This window comes from Trachypithecus francoisi, unplaced genomic scaffold, assembly GCF_009764315.1.
Source record: "Trachypithecus francoisi isolate TF-2019V2 unplaced genomic scaffold, Tfra_2.0 Contig01461, whole genome shotgun sequence".
Classification (NCBI taxonomy): domain Eukaryota; kingdom Metazoa; phylum Chordata; class Mammalia; order Primates; family Cercopithecidae; genus Trachypithecus; species Trachypithecus francoisi.
In genome coordinates this window covers 18,705,001-18,725,536 of record NW_022681433.1, presented here as the reverse complement: position 1 = coordinate 18,725,536, position 20,536 = coordinate 18,705,001, and the positions used below count along the sequence as shown (strand labels likewise).

General features: G+C 45.8%; 1 long non-coding RNA gene across 1 annotated transcript; it reads right to left on the bottom strand.

Annotated features, from left to right (window-relative positions):
* Window positions 1–6,632: 6,632 nt before the first annotated feature.
* On the bottom strand, window positions 6,633–19,882 carry LOC117096577. Its single transcript, XR_004442526.1, has 2 exons — window positions 19,819–19,882; window positions 6,633–6,860 (listed from the first exon to the last, which is right to left on the bottom strand). It is a non-coding gene; the product is annotated as an uncharacterized LOC117096577 (long non-coding RNA).
* Window positions 19,883–20,536: the final 654 nt, after the last annotated feature.

Below are 20,536 nucleotides of genomic sequence, written 5' to 3'. Positions count from 1 at the left end.
AGCTAAATATTAGAAAAGCAGAAAAAATATTTGTTAGCAATTTCTATATATAATAGCAAACCCAAAATAATTAAGTGAAAAAGGTGAAAACTGGTCCTCTTTTGTTCTTCATCATGTGAGGCAAAAAGGCAAGAAGCAATAGATATTATTATAAGGCTTCCCTTAGTTTGCCCAGACCCGATCGGAAGTATACACAGCTCATCACACTCCTCGCAAATTTAACTCATGTCCCCAGAGAATTCTTTACATTCTGTCTCTTTAAGAGAAGTTTGCAGCCATATATATTGATAGATAGATACAAATAATTTTTAAAGTCTCATTTACTCTATTTTTTTTTTTTTTTTTTTTTTTTTGAGACGGAGTCTCGCTCTGTCGCCCGGGCTGGAGTGCAGTGGCGCGATCTCGGCTCACTGCAAGCTCCGCCTCCCGGGTTCACGCCATTTTCCCGCCTCAGCCTCCTAGTAGCTGGGACTACAGGCGCCCGCCACCACGCTCGGCTAGTTTTTTGTATTTTTAGTAGAGACGGGGTTTCACCATGTTAGCCAGGATGGTCTTGATCTCCTGACCTCATGATCCACCCGCCCCAGCCTCCCAAAGTGCTGGGATTACAGGCTTGAGCCACCGCGCCCGGCCTACTCTATATTCTTTACGGGGAAGGAAGAGCATAGCATTTCATCTTGGATATCTATATTCATAGTATAACCTTGTTGTATCTGGTATCACGCTCAGGAAATCTTTGAATAATAAGAGTTGAGTGAATTACATTGCTGGAATCATATTTCACTTAACGAATCTCTGCAAGAAATAAAAGGATCATTTCCAGAACACTTTGGCTCATGTTTTAATGAGAGAGTGGGTCTCTGCACAGGTGCCTGGCTCATTATGATTCTGGCAGAATAAGGAAGGATGCCGCTTTATATTTGCAAATGTTGGTTTTCCATTTCAGTTTTTATTACCTCCTTATGTTTGTGGCTCCAGAAAGCAAGTCCAGGACCTCTGGGTCTGAAAAAAGGCTGATAATAGGAAAGCGGTAGGACAGATTCTTGCTCAGAAGAGTGCTGTAGTGGGAGCTGATCGTTCTAGCAAACTCTGTTGTGTTCCCAGGGATTTCACCACCCAGTCTCACTAACTCTCCATAATGTGTCATCTGTGCAGATTTTTTTCCAACTCAGATGCTGAAGAATTGGGATGGGGCTCTTATATTACCTTGATAGAGTCACCTCTTCCTTCATAAAGTTGGAAAAAAACAAGAAAATCTGCATACAAGCTTGCAGGAAGCTCAAGGTTGGATGTGGGTATTTGGACTGTTTGCAGCCACACAACGAGACTGTGAGCTTTTCTGATCTGTGGATTTCAGGGGACAGCTGTAATAATTGTGTTACAAATCATTTAAATCCCTATGTTTCTTATTTTGCCCCTGAAAAAATGAAATTCTAGCCTGGCAGTACGTTTGAAACACAGGAAGCAGTGATCTGGGTTTTCACTCTAATCAAACTAAAATAACTCAGAGTTTCTTAGTAAACAGAGTAGAAAAGCAACTCAGCCTTCTCTAAGGCATTTCATTTAGTCACTCACTCATTTATTGATTAATAACTATGTGACCAACACTACGACATGCGCTGGGGACTCAGTGGGATGGCCAGGACACTGCCTGAACCTAGTGGGAGAGAGAGGTGAGTAAATAGGTGACTAAGTGGCAATGTGCCAAGTGTTGGCATGGAACGAGGCACACTGCTGTGGTCACACATTTCCAGGAGAATCAAGCAGGTTCTCAAATGGGAGTCTTCTTCTTCTTCTTGTTTAGACAGAGCCTCACTCTATTGCCCAGGCTGGAGTGCAGTTGCACGATCGTAGCTCACCGCAGCCTGAACCTCCCAGGCTCAAGTGATTCTCTTGCCTCAGCCTCCTGAGTAGCTGGGACTGCCAGTGCAACCCACTGCACCCAGTTAATTATAAAACTTTTCTTTTTTCAAGAGTTGAAGGTCTTGCTATGTTGCCCAAGCTGGTCTCGAACTCCTGGGCTCAAGTAATCCTCCCACCTTGGTTCTACTGCTGGGATTAAAGTAGAACTTGGATCACAGGCGTGATCAAAGGGCTGGGATTACAGGCGTGACCCTCTGTGCCTGATGAGTGGGGGCCTTAAAGCAGAGATTTTCCAGCTGGAGCCAAAACATCAAGTCTGTCTTCAAGGCTACTCTTTCAGATGGTTCTCCACGTGCTAGCCACTTTATTTGAAGGGTCTCTTCTCGTTTCACTAGCCCACTACCTCTAGTCAGCGCTGGTGATAGGAAACCTCTCCGTCCATTCTTCGCAGGCCAACCTCATCTGTCCTACCCACCCCCATCGCTGCACTGCTATTTTATCGAAGTGATTTGGCTTTGCATCTTTCTCTCTCCCTAAACTGTAAGCTGCTGAGGGCTTTGGGCCCCTAATCGCAGACATATATAATGTTGGCATAATAAGGAATGTAATAAATTTTTGCAGAAATGCTCATTGAAATGATACATTAATAATAGTATAATATTAATGTATTATGTATTATTTCATTTAATACATTTTAAACCATATATTATATAATTAATGTATTAGGATATGATTATCTTCATATATTTTTATGATTCTTCTTTTTCTTCAGAGATCTGACTTATCAGAGCCCTTACAGACCTTCGGGCATCCATGACACTTGGCTCTCTGAGGAGCACTGGACGCTTCATGACGATCTCCATCTGGATGGGACAGAGCAAGTGGATTTGCTTGAGCTAGAGCAGGGCAGGAAACGCCACCAGCTCTCTTTGGGAACACAGCAAGCAGGGAAATTCTGGGGGAGAGTACCTGGTGCCACACCAGCAGTAGGACCCACACTTCTGCCTGGCAGGGACTGGGAGGGAATCTTGCCATCTTCAGAGGTCTCCTGACCCCCCTGAGGCCTTCGGGGTGGAGGAGGAGCATGTTTCATGAGGACAGTCCTTCTCAAGACAGGGTGACTGCTTGCTCCCCTCCCCCCCGAGCAGGTCACAGCTGGTCCCTCTGTTTCCCTTGGCTGAGAGGAGAAATAGCCAACATCTGTCATGTGCATAATGTGTGTGCTTTTGCCACTTAGAATTCTCTGTTTCTATAAACAAATGCTTTTACAATAAAACTGAAATGCTAGAAAAAGAGACAGCCTACTTTAAGGTCACCACTGCCTCCCAGCAAGGACGTTCAAAAATAACCCCCAATCTGCCACGTGCTCATAACTCTCATTGCGCCAGCTCAGTGGCAGGCCCAGTGCCACCAGGACAGCTCTGTGGAAGGTTCCGGGTGGGGCAGGGGTGTGCGTTATGGAGGAGGTGAAGGAGGCTGTTCTCACAACAATGCTGGCATCTGGTCTGTGGGTCCACCCTGCTGTCTGTGAAAGGGCATGTGGTTGGCCCCTGTTAGACCAGTTCTGGTGCCAGTTTCCAGCTAAAGTGAAACTGCTCCAGACCTGAGTGGGAAGTGCACTGTGAGAAGGAAAGTTCACCTGGAAGGTATGGAGGCCAGGGTGTGGCACTGGGTAGACATCAAGCACATCCCTCACGGAGTCCTGGGGCTGAGGGAGCTGCTCCAGCAACACTGCCAGACAGAATCATACATTTTTGCAGCTGAATCTTGGATATGAACTTTTTGAGTAATTGTCAAGCTGTGCCCCACAGATTGCTGGTGATTCTGGGGCAGTGATATGGTTTGGCTCTGTGTCCCCACCCGAATCTCATGTTGAATTGTAATTCCCAATGTTGTGTGTTGGTGGGGGCGTGGGGCCTGGTGGGAGGTCATGGATGGTGGGGACAGATCTCCCCCTTTACTGTTCTTGTGATAATGAGTGCGTTATCACAAGATCTGATGATTTAAAAGTGTGTAGCATTTCCCCTTCTGCTCTCTCTCTCTCTCCTGCCACCATGTGAATACGTGCTTGCTTCCCCTTTGGCTTCCACCATGATTGTAAGTTTTCTGAGACCTCCCAGCCATGCTTCCTGTACAGCCTGTAGAACTGTCAGTCAATGAAACCTCTTTTCTTCATAAATTACCCAGTCTCAGGTAGTTCTTTATAGCAGTGTGAGAACAAATTAATACAGGCAGCTATTCTGTCCTCTACTTACAATAATCGTGTCTGTTGCACCAAATGTGGCCCCTCCCAGGGACTGTTGCCTGTAACTAGGGATCACATTCTGAAATAGAAGACTGGAGTTCTGCTGAGGGCTCTCTGCAAGCCAGGAGGCAAGGGCAGACTAGCACAGTACTGAGGGACGTTGCCTTGGGACAAACGTCCCGCATGCCTGTGGGCAAAACTCACCCTGTTGGCAGCACTGCCTGATCTACCAGGCAGAGCCTGTGGGCAACAGTAGATACAAATCCATCTCTGCTTCCCAAAATTGTCCTGAAAGGCACCAGGGGTTTATGTCTGAAATCTCCCCAAGCAGAGACGTTTAATTCCTGTTCTCCATCCTTCTGAAGGGCTAGTCTAAGGACCAGAGTGAAGTATCTTTCTTATCTAGCACACCCACAACCCACCCTTTGCCAGTCACAGCAAAAACAGAACATGAGTCCCAGGGATGAAGGAGAGGTCTCTCTCCAGCTTTCGCTCCATTATTGTTCTTTTTTTTTTTAGATGGGGTCTCGCTCTGTGGCCCAGGCTGGAGTGCAGTGGCGTGATCTTGGCTCACTGCAAGCTCTGCTTCCCAGGTTCACGCCATTCTCCTGCCTCAGCCTCCCGAGTAGCTGGGACTACAGGCGCCCGCCACCACGCCTGGCTAATTTTTTGTATTTTTAGTAGAGACGGGGTTTCACCGTGTTAGCCAGGATGGTCTCAATCTCCTGACCTCGTGATCCGCCTGCCTCGGCCTCCCAAAGTGCTGGGATTCCAGGCGTGAGCACCGCACCCGGCCTGCTCCACTGTTCTTTACTGCCTTTGTCATTTTCCAGGTCTGCCTAGACTAGATCATGGGAGCAGTTAAATCCTTAAAAGGTTGAAAGACTTATGATAATTTCCACTTGCTGAGTATGCATGTTGTGCCAGGGAGCATGCTAGTGCTTTGTATACAACAGCTCACTCACTCTCACAACAATGGGGCAAACATTTCATCTTCATTTTAGAAATAAGAAAGCTAAGGTTCAGAAAGTTTGGGATCTTACCCCCAGTCTGGGCTTTAACACAAGCCTGTGTAACTTCAAAATCTGTCCTCTTAACTCTGAGGACAGGGACCAGAATGAGGAGCAAAATTGCAAAGCAAGTTGTATTTGTCCTCAGCGGTCTTCCCATAGCCCTGTTGTGTCACGTTTCTCTTGACCCTGGTGGTGATCCTGATCCAATCCCCTGCAGCACACATGTATCCATGTGCACACACCCTCTACTCTCTCCCTCAATGTGTGCATGCCCACACATACAAATACCTCGGTTTCCTCCAATTTCACTTTAAAATCTCCTCATGAGAATGGATTAGTGAAATTCATTCAACCACAAGTTTTAGTAGATGAAAGCATTTCAGTGGGTACTGTTCCCCGATACCTGATTTTGAGCAGTGATCAAAAACTAAACAGTTTTAGAGTTGGAGGTTAAAACAGTAGAGCATGTGTTTGCTTGGAAGCAATCAATCCACTTCCAGGAGATTTTCTGTAACATTTTCCATTTGTAAGTACAATTCTACTAAAACCATGTTTGGAGGTGAGGGGATTCAGCACCCTGTGACTGGTGAGATCCCAGAAAACACTTCATATGCTATGGTATGTAACCAGAAGAGAAATTAGAAGGTCGTTTAGAAAAGAATTTCCCAACAATAAAGAAGAACAAGTCAAAACATTCTCCGTCAAGACATGGTTCCTGCGGCGCAACTGATTGCCAAAGTGGACGCAATTGTTCCTTCCTTGTATCTGTGCTCTTTTCATAGACCTGGTGGCCACCAGAAAGGGGCAGAATTGGTGTGCTAGCACCCAGCCTAGCTCTCAAGAGGTCTTGCTCGTCCTCTTTCTCTTTCTTAGACCCTTGCTTAGCTGCAATAACAAGCCCAGGACAACCTGCTGGGTGAAATACTCAGGACACATTTATATCCCAGTGCCCCAGCCAGCAGCCAAGCAATCACCGTCATGCAAGTGAGCTCATCCTAGACCAAATGGCCTGCCCCATCCCACCTGCCTGCCAACCGAAGAAGCCTGGGGGAGCCCGGCCAAGTTCAGCAAAGTTTGGCTTAGATCAGCAGAACTGCCCAGCTGACTTGCAGACTCATGAATAAGAATAAATGTTGGTGTTTTTTAAGCCACTGAGTTTTGGGGTTGCTTGTTACGCAGCAGTAGTGAGCTGTTACAGTTATCTACACAGTAAGTGCCCTCTACCCCAAAGGCATTACATAAAGCTCATTTCCTCTAATATCAGCCCTATTACAAAAAAAAAAAAAAAACAACAACAACAAAAAAAGGATTATCTCAGCATATCAAATCAGGCCAGGCATTAACTAGATTTTTAACTTACCTTTTCACTCTATAATAAAATAATACTTGGATTTTGTAACAGCTAGTGAGCATCATATTTCACATACTTTAGCTCTATTTAACCTGCATTTTATACACTAAAAAGAAGAAACTAAAACCAAAAAACAATCTGATGTGTCTGGCAACACAAATACTCACTAAAAATTGATTTTACTTTAAAAATAACCATTTTACAATGTCAGAGTCAAATTATAAAAAGCAGTTTCTTGAAAATCTTGGTTGCATTCGAGGAAAGACTGCGCTGCCAATGATTTGGAGAAGGTAATATTCTACATCGCAACTGGCTTTGGCAAATCAGGGCTTGGGCTTTCACTCTGGTGTCTGTGGCTCTTAGTGTGAGTCTTGGAAACGGAATTTTCCTGCAAGGAACCAACAAGATGTGCTGTAAAATGTCACACTTCGTGCCGCTTTTAGCTTCCAATCCCAGTTCTACTGCTGGCTCTACGATGTTATGCACGGAACCACCCTCATTTCCAATTTTAAAACATGGTTCAAACTGTGATGATCCATCACAAAAGATTCAGCACTGTTCAGGGAGCCGTTTCAACTGAGAGTGATTTAGGCGGGCTGCAGGCTGTTTCCAAGGGAAAAGCCATTGTTGAAAGAAAACCAAGCCACTGGTGGGAAGTGAGCATTCTCCACCTAAATATGCTGCCGTATTTCCTCGGGATTATTTAAATAATAACACACTGAAGATATAAACAAAGCCCCCTCTGTACTTGGTCTTAATTGCCTCCCCACTCTTCCTCCCTGAGACAACTAATCACCATCTAGAATTCCCACCATAAACGTAAGGACGGTGGCTTGTGGCGTAAGGATGATTTTTGTCAGAACTCTGCTAAAATCCTGATACATCATGGGTATAGCTATAAAACTACCCAAATTGAAATTAAAATTAAATTAGTATAATATTCTAAGGGAAACATATTGATTCCTACTCATCACACTGTAGTATAAATAAAAATAATACAGTTATTGAATATTTACCCTGTGCTAGACACTGTGCAAAGCACTTTTCACATTTTCATCGAATTCTCACAATGACCCCTTGAGATAAATATTTTTATTTCCAGTCTACAGACAATAGGACTGAGCTTGAGTAAGTTGCTCAAGGACTTAGAACTAAAAAGATTTACATACACCCAGGGTCCATCTGACTTTAAAGACTGTATATTCAATCCCAAGGCATCTCTTCAACATTTTCTAGTTTTGTTTTTTTTTTTTTTTTTTTTGAGACAGGGTCTTGCTTTCTCACCCAGGCTGGGGTGCAGGGGCATAATCACAGCTCACTACCACCTCTACCTCCCAGCCTCAGGTGATCCTCCTGCCTCAGCCTCCCAAGTAGCTGGGAATACAAGCATGCTCCACTATGCCCGGCTATTATTTTTATTTTTTGAAGAGACGGGGTTTTGCTGTGTTGTCCAGAGTGGTCCTGAACTCCTGGGCTCAAGCAATCTGCCTGCCTCGGCCTCCCGAAGTGCTGGGATGACAGGTATGAGCCACCAGGCCCGGCCCATTTTCTAGATTTCTAAAATAAAGCTCAGTATTAGAGCAATGGTATGCAGTTTTGAAACATGTTCTTTTCATCTTTTTAAAACTGGAGTAATAGCCCTTGCTTTTCGGAAATCCTAACTTCTAGGAGTCCTTTCCTTCCTCGTGACTTTAAAGGGTGGTTCTGAGATCCCATCTAGACTCTATAACTAAAACGAAACAGACTAAAAACCTGCTCAATTTTAAAAATTCAGCTTAAATGTCAGCGTGTCTCTGGGAAACCCCCCGGCCCCCACTCCCTGTCTCCCCCGCCTCAGCCCAGCCCTCCCTGGCTGCTGCCCGGCTTCCCAGGCTGACCTCCAGCAGAGCCTTTCCCACGTGTCGTCACCTCCTAGTCTCCCCGAGTCTCTCTCCCAGGACGCTGCAGTCCCCTGAACGGTGGCCACTGCCCTCTGTAACCATCAGCTTGCCCGATGCTACCATAGGCATCCCATAGTTCATGTTTTTAAACCTGATGAATTAATGAACAAATGAATCACAATTGGCTCATCTGAAGCAGAGAGGTAAGTTGAAGAGGAATCATTTTGTGGAAAGGCATTTTAAAAATGGCATTAAAGGCTGGGCACGGTGGCTCATGCCTGTAATCCCAGCACTTTGGGAGGCCGAGGCAGGCAGATCACCTGAGGTCGGGAGCTCAAGACCAGCCCGACCAGTGTGGAGAAACCCCATCTCTACTAAAAGTTCAAAATTAGGCAAGTGTGGTGGCACATGCCTGTAATCGTAGCTACTCAGGAGGCTCAGGCAGGAGAATTGCCTGAGCCCGCGAGGCGGAGGTTACGGTGAGCCAAGATCGCGCCTTTGCACGACAGTCTGGGCAACAAGAGCCAAACTCCGTTTCAAAAAATAAAATAAAATAAAATAAAATAAAATAAAATAAAATAAAATAAAATAAAATAAAATAAATGGCATTAAAGGAAACCTGTCCTGCATTTCAGGAAGTAGTTTGGAGTAAGTTCAGCCTCAGTTTCCTCATCTGCAGAGGTGATGAGAAATCTGTAAAGATCCCATGTAGCTCCACTATTCCGATTCTTAGTAAACAGTATACTAATTGAGTTTAGTGGCCAGAGTAGCTTCAGAACAACTTTGAAACAATAGGCTGCAGTTAGAGTCTCACTTGGTGAAGTCTGTGGAGGAGGCCAGAGGCTGGAGGTGTGGCCCCGTCTGGTGCCGGGCATGTCTGTGGTCCTGCCTAGCTAATAAGAGTGGCTCCGTTTCACTCTCAACGTGCCGTGGCTTGGGCCACAAGCCATGTGCTCACCCTAGTTATGCAGCTCTGAAGAGCAGGGGGTGAGGCACAGGGGCCCTCTAACCACAGGCTCCTTTGCCACCTCTGTGGCATGTCAGCCCTCTCGTGCCCATCTGTGTTCAGAGACGCATAGAAACATCGAGGTCACAGCACATCCTCTTGGGCTGAGCAGCGAATCTTCTAAAACTCTTGTCGGAAACCCTTGGGGAATGAAGTTTTTTGCATGTCCAAAAGTCTGCAGTGTGTCTTGGGGAGAAGCACAGAGCTGGGCCTGTGAGTGATGCAAAGATGAACAGAAAGTCTGTACTCTCAAGGAGGTGCAAGTAGCAGACCGTATAATAGTGAATATTTTGAAAGCATAAAAATAACCAAAATAGAAATTAAAAAGTGCCATCCATGAGGTGCCGCGGACAAGCCAGGCATCCTTACAGAGGAGCGGTAAGGTCAGAGAACATGTACAGGTTCTCTGGGAACTCAGGGCAACCTGCCTGGAGGAGGCGGCATCATGCAAACCACACAGTCAGAGTGTGGTGCCCACTTCTACTGTGAGAGGTGGGCAGCAGTCCCTCTGCAGGGGCCAAGGCCAGGCCCCTGATTGTGTCTGGGGGCTACTTTTGTTTCTGCTTGCTCTATGCTTTGGTCCCTTTCCTGCAGCAAAATGCGGGAACACTAGAGACCCTTGGCTGGGAGCCCAGAAACTCAGCGCATTTGCTTGGTTAGCGTTAGGAAATGCTCGCAGGCACCCTTTCTCGAGCACTCACTCTGTGCCAGGTCTTATGCATGCAGCTGGCTCTCAGTTGCCCCTCGTCCTTTAGATCCACAGGCATGAAATTTGATTTTTCTTCTATGGCAACCTGAGCACAGAACTCAGCTTCTCTTCGAGGTCCCCCCAGCAAATTCCATCCACACACAGCAAAGACAGTAGGAAATATTTACAGAAGATTTAGGGAAGTCAGAGGAAGGAGTGGTCTCAGACTCCCAAAAGACATGTCCAGCCCCCAGAGGCCTCTCTTGGTTGTACCAAGGTGAGGGGGAATGGGGAGCATCTTGGGCTCTCTCACTGCCAGATTGTTGTCCCAAAGGAAGCAATGCCTTGTGTACTGATGCTCCTCTCACGGGGAAAAAAATTCAAGTCTAAATTGGATGGAGCTCAGGTCTGGCCTCCTGAGTACATCCTAAGGACACAGAAGGCCCTGCAGTGGTCCAGGGCCCCTGGCCTGAGGGGCCCATGGCAAACGCAGGTTTATCCTGTGACCTTCTGAGAGGGATACGAAGGTGATGCACTAATTTCCCATCCACATTGATAGGTCATTTGTTGATCTTTATTGAGCATCTAATATGGATCTCGGGAGACCCTCCAAAAGTGTTCCAGAGTTCCCCAGGGCAAATCAGGAGAGTCACATGGATGGATGGAAGTGAGGCTGCTGCACTGAGGCTGTCTGTTGCCAACGTCCCCCAATCACATTCTCTAGCACTAGGGTCAGATGTTGAAGGTGTGTTCTGGCATTGACATTTAGGTATGATCAGGGCTGTGGAAAGGCTCCTGCCCTCTCACCCAAGCAATCAATGGTTCAGGCTTGGAAAAGAAAAAGTCCAGGCCAGAAATTGCCAGGGGAAAAGCAGTGTTGGCCACTTGTTTCCCTGCTTTCTCTTTTACATCTTTCCTCCGGGCCTGCCCACACTCACCCCTCCCGGGAAGCCTTGGCCAGGATCCCTTGATTTCATGGCTCAATCCTGATAATACCTAGGAGGCAATCCCAGACTCCTAGATGTCCCAAGGCTGCCCTCAGTATTATCTTCTTATTGTCAGTGGTAGGAATATTATAGCCTTGATGACCACTGTTTATGTTAATGACAGTTGTTATAACCTTCTTCACCTTTTATCTTTGCTTCCCTGCTTCCCAAGGTCTAAAAACGCTTGACTGTAAAAAGATGACCCTGTGTTTTAGTATTTTCAAGACTTTTTGGCTGTATCCCCACCACCATAATAAACGTAAGAGAAAATGCTATAAAAGGCAGAAGAAAAATAACACTATTGTCTTCCTTTGGGATTGTTTGTGGGCCAGTTTGCCCCACAACACGGGCTCCTGGGTTTGACTTCTTCATTCATTGATTCATTTGCAGAAGGAGATGACAGAGTCTACTTCCCAGGGAGAAGGAACGGGACACACGGGCCCTGGTCCAGCCTCCATTCAACCGCAAGGCTTATTATTCACCTACCCCTCAGCAAGCTTGCTTATCACCATCTTCCAACTCCTCAACACTGGGCTTGAATGTGATCCTACAGCAGGCCCCCCATCTCCCCCCTAATTCCACATCCCAAGAGGCTGGCATGCCCTGCCATCTCCCCTCCCCAGCCCAACTGTGTGCCGGTGCATTTGCTTTGATGATGGTAATATTCCCTCACTTCGTGACCCCATTCCTGAGGCTGAGCTCCTGAGGGCATCTCAGCCCCAAATCCCCAAGGTCTAGGCCACATTGAGGGCATCCCAATGTCAGTGCTCCATGATCCCACCTAATAGATCCTCCTCCAATTCTTATCTAGATCTAAACACACCCTCCACCATCTGCCTGCAGGAGAAACAAAATATCTTGAATTCTGCTATTTGCCCAGAATTTTCATCTGCTGACCTCTCTTGGATGGTTGCACAGTGCAAGGTAGAAACTTTTACCTCTTCCCCTTGAAACGTAAGCCAAAGCTGAGCCAAGTCAGCCCCAAAGGTTATTTTCTGCTGAACCCTTCCTGGTCCTGCTTGGTCCCCCAGGGCTGAGAACACCGTCCTGTCGGGCAGAAGCTTTCCAACCCAGGTCTCCCTGACCAAGGTGAGAGGAGACAAGACAAGGAGGACTCTCTACCTGGTGAGATCAGGCTTTAAGCCTGTTTGCTCCTCTTACCTGCAGACCCCTTGAAATGCAGAGCAGAGCTCCTCTCTGAGGGCTGATGATTGAAGCAGTGGGGTGATGGGGTGGGGAGGGAGCCTGGGAGGGTTCAGCCTCACTCAGTACACATTCTGAGTTTAGCTAAAATAGTCATGAAGTTTTCACAAGGCTCAGAAACAATGCAATGGAAATTGCCCCCAGCCTCATCCTTGGTGGTCCCAAGTATCCATGGTGATAAGACAGCTTGAACCTTCCTCCTGCTCTCCAGGGTGATCTGATAGTGGATATTCTTAGAACAGAGGTCTGAATATTTTTGACTTTCTGTCTGCATGACCGTGGGGAGATCAGTGAGTGTCTCTGAGCCTCAGTTTCTTCATATGTTGAATGAGGTTGATGACAGCTGCCTTATCCACCTCCAGGATTGTTATGAAGTTCAAAGGCAATAATATATACAAGAGCACTTTCTAAAATTTGAGGAATAGAGAGAGAGAAAAACAACAACAACAACAACACTGGGAAATGACCCAGGTTTTGCTTCCTATTGTTCCCCTAAAACCCCCAAAACAAGATTACTAAAGAATGTGTAGCCTGGGCTGGGTGCGGTGGTTCACGCCTGTGATCTCAGCACTTTGGGAGGCCAAGAAGGGTAGATCACCTGAGGTAAGGAGTTCAAGACCAGCCTGGCCAACATGGTGAAACCCTGTCTCTATTAAAAATACAAAAATTAGCCAGGCACCGTGGCACATGCCTCTAATCCCAACAACTTGGGAGACTGAGGCAGGAGAATTGTTTGAACCAGGGAGGCAAAGGTTGCAGTGAGCCAAGATCGCGCCACTGCACTCCAGCCTGTGTGAGACAGCAAGCGAGACTCCATTTAAAAAAAAAAAAGAATACATACTCTGGAAGCAAGGACCAAAGGATAATTAACAAGTCTTTTTTTTTTTTTTTTAAATTGAGGTGAAATTTATATAAGATGGAATTAACCATTTCAAAGTGTGCGATTCTATGACATTTAGTACAGTCATGATGCTGTGCAACAAACACTTCTATCAAATCCCAAACCATTTCATCACCCCAGAAAGAGAACTCCCTACCTATTAAGCAGTCACTTCCCATTCCCCGCCCCCTACAGGCTCTGGCAACCACCATTCCACTTTCTGTCTCTATGAATTTGGCTACTATCTCATAAAAATATAATCATATAATGTTTGTCTTTTTGTGACTTGCATATTTAACTTAGTATAATGTCCTCAAAGTTCATCTGGGATGTAGCTGTGCAGGACTTCCCTTTTTTTGTTGTTGTTTTGAGACGGAGTCTCACTCTGTCGCCCAGGCTGGAGCGCAGTGGCGTGATCTCGGCTCACTGCAACCTCAGCCTCCCGGGTTCAAGCGATTCTCCTGCCTCAGCCTCCTGATTAGTTGGGATTATAGGAGCCCACCACCATGCCCAGCTAATTTTTGTATCTTTAGTAGAGATGGGGCTTCACCATGTTGCCCAGGCTGGTCTCGAACTCCTGACCTCAAGTGATACGCCCGCCTCGGCCTCCCAAAGTGCTGGGATTAGAGATGTGAGCCATCTCGCCCAGCCAATCAATTCTCTGTTTAATTTTGTTGCATAATTGCCATATTGTTTTTTGTAGTAGCCGCACCATTTTACATTCCTGACCAGCAATGCACAAGGGTTCCACTTTCTCTACATTCTTGTCAATACTTATTTTTTGTTTTGTTTGGTTTGGTTTGGTTTTTGAGATGGAGTCTTGCTCTATTGCGAGGCTGGAGTGCAGTGACGTGATCTTGGCTCAGTGCAACCTCCGCCTCCCGGGTTCAAGTGATTCCCCGGCCTCAGTCTCCCGAGTAGCTGGGATCACAGGCATGCATCACCATGCCCCGCTAATTTTTATATTTTTAGTAGAGACAGGGTTTCACCATGTTGGCCAGGATGGTCTTGATCTCTTGACCTCGTGATCCATCTACCTCGGCCTCCCAAAGTGCTGGGATTACAGGCGTGAACCACTGTGCCCGGCCTTGTTTTTGTTTGTTTGTTTGTTTGTTTTCATTTTTTGTTTTTAATGATTATAGCCATCCTAATAGTTGTGAAGTGGTATCTTGTGTAGCTTTGATTTGCATTTCTCTGATGACTAATAATGTTTAGCACCTTCGTATGTGCTCTCTGGCCATTTGCATATCTTCTTTGGGGAAATGTCCATTCAAGTCCTTTGCCCATTTTTAAGTTGGGTTGTTTGCCTTTTTGCTGGTGAGTGTAAGAATTGTTTAAATATTCTGGATACTAGATTCTTACAAGATACATGATTTGCAAATGTTTTTCCCATTCCATAATTTGTCTTTCCACTTTCCTGAGACTGTCCTTTGATATACAAATATTTCTAATTTTGATAAAGTCCAATTTATCTGTTTTTTATTTTGTTTCTCAAGCTTTTAGTGTCCTATTTGAGAATCTATTCTCAAATCCAAAGTCCTGAAGATTTACCCCATGTCTTCTCCTAAGAGTTTCATAGGCTTAGTCCTTACACTGAAGTCACTGATCCATTTTGAGTTAACTTTTGTTTATGATGTGAGGTAGAGGTCCAACTTCATTATTTTGCATGTGGATATGTGGCCTTTGTGTTTAAAAGTTTAGCTTTATAATACCCAGGGCTGGGTTACCCCAGAGGAGGGAGGCTCTGTGTGTGGGCAGGGAGGTGCACCCGTCCATGGGGCAGCAGGATTTCCCAAGCTGGGGAAGATGAAGAGTAGCAGGGCCTGCACCCACTTGCAGGAAATGCCTTGGGTGGTGGGACCATGGTGCAGTGTAATCATATAATGTTTGTCTTTTTGTGACGTGCATATTTAACTCAGCATAATGTTAAAGGATATGCAGTGTAATGCTGTGGGGAGTGACTGACTGGCACAAAGGCTGCACAACTTTTGATCCCACAAGGATCCTGAGGTCATGAGCTAGGGGAATGGAACAGGGGCAGGGACTTCCCTGAAGGACAGTGGAACCCCCAGAGCCTCTTGTTCAAGGGATAGGTCACTCTCAAAGTGGAGAGGTGATTGACCACCACCCCACTGGTGGTGGGGCCAGGTCAGGTATGAAATGACTGAGAAGAATGAAGGAGTGTAATATTCCCTGCACCTCGCTTGTCTCAGAACAAATTTATGGCCATGATATTACTTACTAAACACAAGACACGATTACCAGAAAGTCATCAGCCTTCTCAATTGAGACTCTGTGCTTTCATTCATGCTTTTAACTTTTTAAAAAGATTGACTTGCTTATTTCTGAATTATCAAGACACAGGCCTGTGCTCTTGTATGTGGCTGTAACAGTGAGCCTTGGGGAAACAGACCAATAAAATAAAAAGGTCTCAAAGTCACTGGACTACTCTAGGAATGTGCAAGATGTTCTCTGAAGGAGGTGACAAGATTTGGCTGTGTCCCCACCCAAATCTCATCTTGAATTGTAGCTCCCGCAATTCCCATGTGTCATGGGAGGAACCCAAGTGGGAGGTAATTGAATCATAAAGGCAGGTCTCATGCTGAAAAAGTCTCATGACATCTGATGGTCTTATAAAGAGGAGTTCCCCTGCACAAGTTTTCTCTTCCCTGCTGCCACGTAAGGCATGCCTTTGCTCCTCCTTCGCCTTCTGCCATGGTTGTGAGGCCTCCCCAGCCATGTGGAACTGTGAGTCCATTAAACCTCTTTATTTATACATTTTATTTATTTATTTATTTATTTGAGGTGGAGTCTTGCTGTGTCACCCAGGTTGGAGTGCAGTGGCGTGATCTCGGCTCACTGCAATCTACAACCTCCATCTCCTGGGTTCAAGCAATTCTCTTGCCTCAGCATCCCGAGTAGCTGGAACCACAAGCATATGCCACCGTGCCTGGCTAATTTTTTTTTTTAAGTAGAGATGGGGTTTCACTATGTTGGTCAGGGTGGTCTCAAACTCCTGACCTCAGGTGATCCGACCACCTCGCCAATAAAAGTGCTGGGATTACAGGCATGAGCCAACGCACCCAGCCACGTTAAACCTCTTTTCTTTATAAATTACCCAGGTTGGGTATGTTTTTATTAGCAGCGTGAAAACGGACTAATACAGGAGGAATCTAAAAATTTTGCCCAGACAGGTACAAACAACATGCAGGGTCAAGGTCAAAGCCCCAGCTGACCGAGGAGGTCAAATAGGCAACCATAGCGGTCTAGCCTGCAGGTGTGTGAACTCCTGAGAAGAGGCCATAGCCATGGTTACTGAAGCGCAGAGATAGAATTGAGTCTTTGGAACCTGAATACATGATGGATTTCTCAAAACAGAAATTGAATCAAGCAATGGGAAACATAGATAGTAAATCAACTCCATATTCCTGATTATTTTTAAACCAAGTTAATTTTAAATGCTCTATTTCTATAGGAATCAGTGAGACTTCCACTCATCTACAGCTCCAGCTTCTTATTTTTTTTCTAATTCTGGGCCCTCTCACAAGCCTGTGTTTTTTCTTTTTTAACACCACCAACTGAATCTGGGGAAACCACATTTACATCCCAGATGCCTCGGGCAGCCAGTTCTCCAACTCCAGCACAAGCTTATTTCTCTGAGGATGAGGACATTCATCACGACTTAAAAAAAAGCCCTGTGCTTCAGTAATGCAGCCTCCCTTCTCTGAATTTCCATTCATTTGAATACTGCCTCTCCCTAATAAGACTCCCAGGTTTTATGGTTTTATCCCACACAAACCTACAGGGGCTGGTTACTTACGAAAGGGAGGAAGAGAAGAAGGCAGACAGGGAGGGACACCGTGATTAGGAGCAGCCAGGGAGAGAACCCTCAAGAAAGCCACAGGTAGGCAGGGAGCAGAGGATCATGGGGCTATTCCTTCTTTCAACCAGTTCTCCCTGAGACACGTGCCTCTCTGTGATAAGCGATAATGTTTCATTGCAGGCTGCCTTGAGTGTTTCTTCGAAGCACATCTGCCTTCCCACAGGGTCAGGGTCCCTACCTCACTCCTAGTTCTTCTTGATGCCTGCCACAACGCTGATACTCAATATATATTTGTTTAAAGAATAGATAACCTATCTCAGCCCTTTGAGAGGCTGAGGCAGGAGGATTGCTTGAGCACAGGTGTTCGAGACCAACCTGAGCAACATAAAGAGACCCCTCTGTCTCTACAAAATATTAAAAAAATAGCCAGGTGTGGTGGCTGTGTGCACCTGTGGTCCCAGCTACTGGGAGGCCAAGGTGGGAGGATCGCTTGAGCCTGAGAGGTCAAGGCTGTGGTGAGCCACAATCATGCCACTGCACTCCAGCCTGACAGTGAGAATTTGTCTAAAACAAAACAAACAAATAAACAAAATCCTCCTGCACAGGGGAGTGCAAACTTGTTGACAATTTTCAATTAAAATCTAAAAGCATTATGAAAGCCTATTTTCTTGCTGTTGCTGTGCTAGAAACGTTGAGATTATGTATGAGGCCTTGTTCTTACCAGAATATGCTATTGGCCAACTGACTCTGCCTCTGCCTGTCTCGAATTGAAATTTTCCAGAAGAAAGGCTCTGATGCAGTGAGTGGTGGCCCTGGGGCCTGGTGGCAGGGGGCCTGGTGGCAGAGTTCCGGGTTCAGAGGATGGGAATCTATGCCCACCGTCCCCAGCAGGGCCGGTTTGCTGATGAGAACCCAGAAAGCCCGGGACTCCCCCAAACACTCATGGGCCCGAACCAAGCAGAATCAAAGGCCCACTTACATTCTCATTGTTCTGATTAGTAACTAAATCCTCAGACAGTAACACAAACGGAGTTTCAGGGGTCTTATTTGGCCCGTTCAAATTGCTGATTTTATTAGGATAGTTTTCTTGCTGATTAGTCATTAAATCTCCATTAAAAAATTGGTTACATCCTGTCTGTAAATTTTAAGTGGGTTATGCTCACCAGACTGTGCTAAATTTCACCCTCTCAAGTGTTTAAAAATGTAAGCCGACTGTCCCCTCGAAGATTTTCTATTTGCCTTTTTTCACCTTTTTCTCTTTTTTGAGCTCCATTTTCACATCCTATTATGTCACAGCCTGAACTGCACTCAAGCTCAATGATTCAAAGAATTGAAAACACAGAGAATTGTATTTAAAGTGTACAAAATTTGAAAATATTTTCATCAGAAATGCAAATTAAAATGAGTGTGTGTTTTCAAAAGTTACTTTTGGCTTAAAATATACAAAATCATCTATGAAAATTTAAAAACTGAATTGTCTGAAATATAACTCAAATTTATTTAAATAAAGCTGCAGTGTTTATTTACATTTTTTGAAAAAGTGATTACATCTTATTAAATATTTTTCGTTTGTTTGAGACAGAGTCTCGCTCTGTGTTGCCCAGGCTAGAGTGCAATGGCACGATCTCGGCTCACCCCAGCCTCTGCTTCCCGAGTTCAAGCGATTCTCCTGCCTCAGCCTCCCGAGTAGCTGGGACTACAGGTTAGCGCACCACACCCGGCTAATTTTTGTAATTTTGGTAGAGACTGTTGCACTATGTTGGCCAGGCTGGTCTCGAACTCCTGACCTCAGGTGATCCATCTGCCTTGGCCTCCCAAAGTGCTGGGATTACAGGCCTTGAGCCACCACACCCGGCCTTATTAAATATTTTTATAAAATTAAAACTATTTTACAGTTCTGGCATTTAGCACCCATCTAGTTGCCAAGGGTCTAGTGTCATTGTTATTGTCTTGTACTTGTTAAGTTTCAACCTACACATTTATTTACCAATTTGTGAGTACTAAGAGAGTCTGAGCCCAGCCTCTACCATGAACTGCTGCTAGCCAGCACATGCCCTAGAACCAGGGATTGGAGATGAGAGGGAGGAAAGGGAAAATGAGATTAGCTATGCAAGAATCAATTGCATTTATGCCAAGAGGGAGGATTTATCAAGTTAAATAATTAGCATTACCTCAAAGCTTCCACAGCTCATATCCTGCCTGTATCTGAAGGGGTGACCTTCTGTGATGTCACAGATGTTTATATCGGTGAGACACAGCAGCTTTTTATCTGTGTCCATAAGGCAAGAGCGTGGAGAAGGGTCTCCCTGGGCCCCAAATGGTGTTAGTCTTGAGAGCAGATGTTTAGGGTTAGGGCAAGCTCAGCCAGCACAGAACACTGGGGTTAGAGGGGCAGAGATGCTGTGTTCCTTACTGAGTTTATATAGTGTCTGTTTGTGACTTGCAGGACCCACTGAAGCACGGCCCCTCTCGCCCGGGCCTAAGAGGATGATTGCACTGGTGTGTCCTGTAGAAATGCAGATAACATGATTCTTGCTCTGAAGAGCTAGACTGTGGGAGGTTTCCAAGTCTGGAAAATCACATCTGCCACACTCGCAGGACTATAAACCTGAGCTGTTTGCATCTATATTGGTAGCAGGCAAGTTCTGCTCAGGACCTACCCAGTCAACTTCAGCACAGTGATATCTATCAGGGCCAGGTAGAAGGGTTCTCAGAAAGCCCACCATCCTGGACTCAGATGTTCCACAAGACCTCAGAGAGGACTGCCTACTTGCACCTAGGTTGCAAGCAGCAGTCCTTCGAGGCATGGGATGTTTTCTGAAGGACTCAAGAAACACTTTAGATCTTAGGGAAGGTGGTGGATAAAGGAAATTACATTACCTGTTTCACTTGAGTGTCTGGTGGCCAAGCAGGCTCATTTCATTAAAGCCATCCTTCAGTGGGTGCTTTGTTTATTGATTTGCTTAGCTATTTGTAGTTTTCCTCCTCCCGTCTCTCCAGACACTGCTGGACTCTGGGGGAGAGGCCAGAGTGCAGGCATGATCTGTCCATCTCAGGATCCTCTACCTGCCTATGGAGCCTTCTAGGGAAGTGCCTGGGCTTTGCAACCTTGATACTCACAGCCCTTCAGACATGGTGATGCAGCATAATAAATGTTGCAGAATACGCAACTGATAGCATGAAAACCTTCCCTCTGTGTCAGAAAACATTTGTGGATCTTGGCAAATCTCTCCTATCCCGTTACTGACTCCTGCAGTTAATAACGGTGGTTGCAAGACTCCCTTGCATAGATTGATCTCAGGTCCTCACTAAAACCTTGCAAGGGAGGTCCTTTTATTCTCTATTTAGAGAGAAGAAATGGAGGCTCAGGGAAGATGAGCTACTTGCCCTGGTGACAGCTGCTGAGTGGTAGAACTGGGATTGGAGTCGGTCCATGTGACTGCAAAGCCATTTTCTTCACACACAACCCTTTCACTCCTGCCCCACCCTTTCCAGTTTTGTCTGGTGCCAGTTACACCACACCCTGCCGTCAGACATCGGGCCTCCACAGGAAGCTCCGGCACAGCAGAGACACTGTGTACAAGGGCCTCAGGTCCTG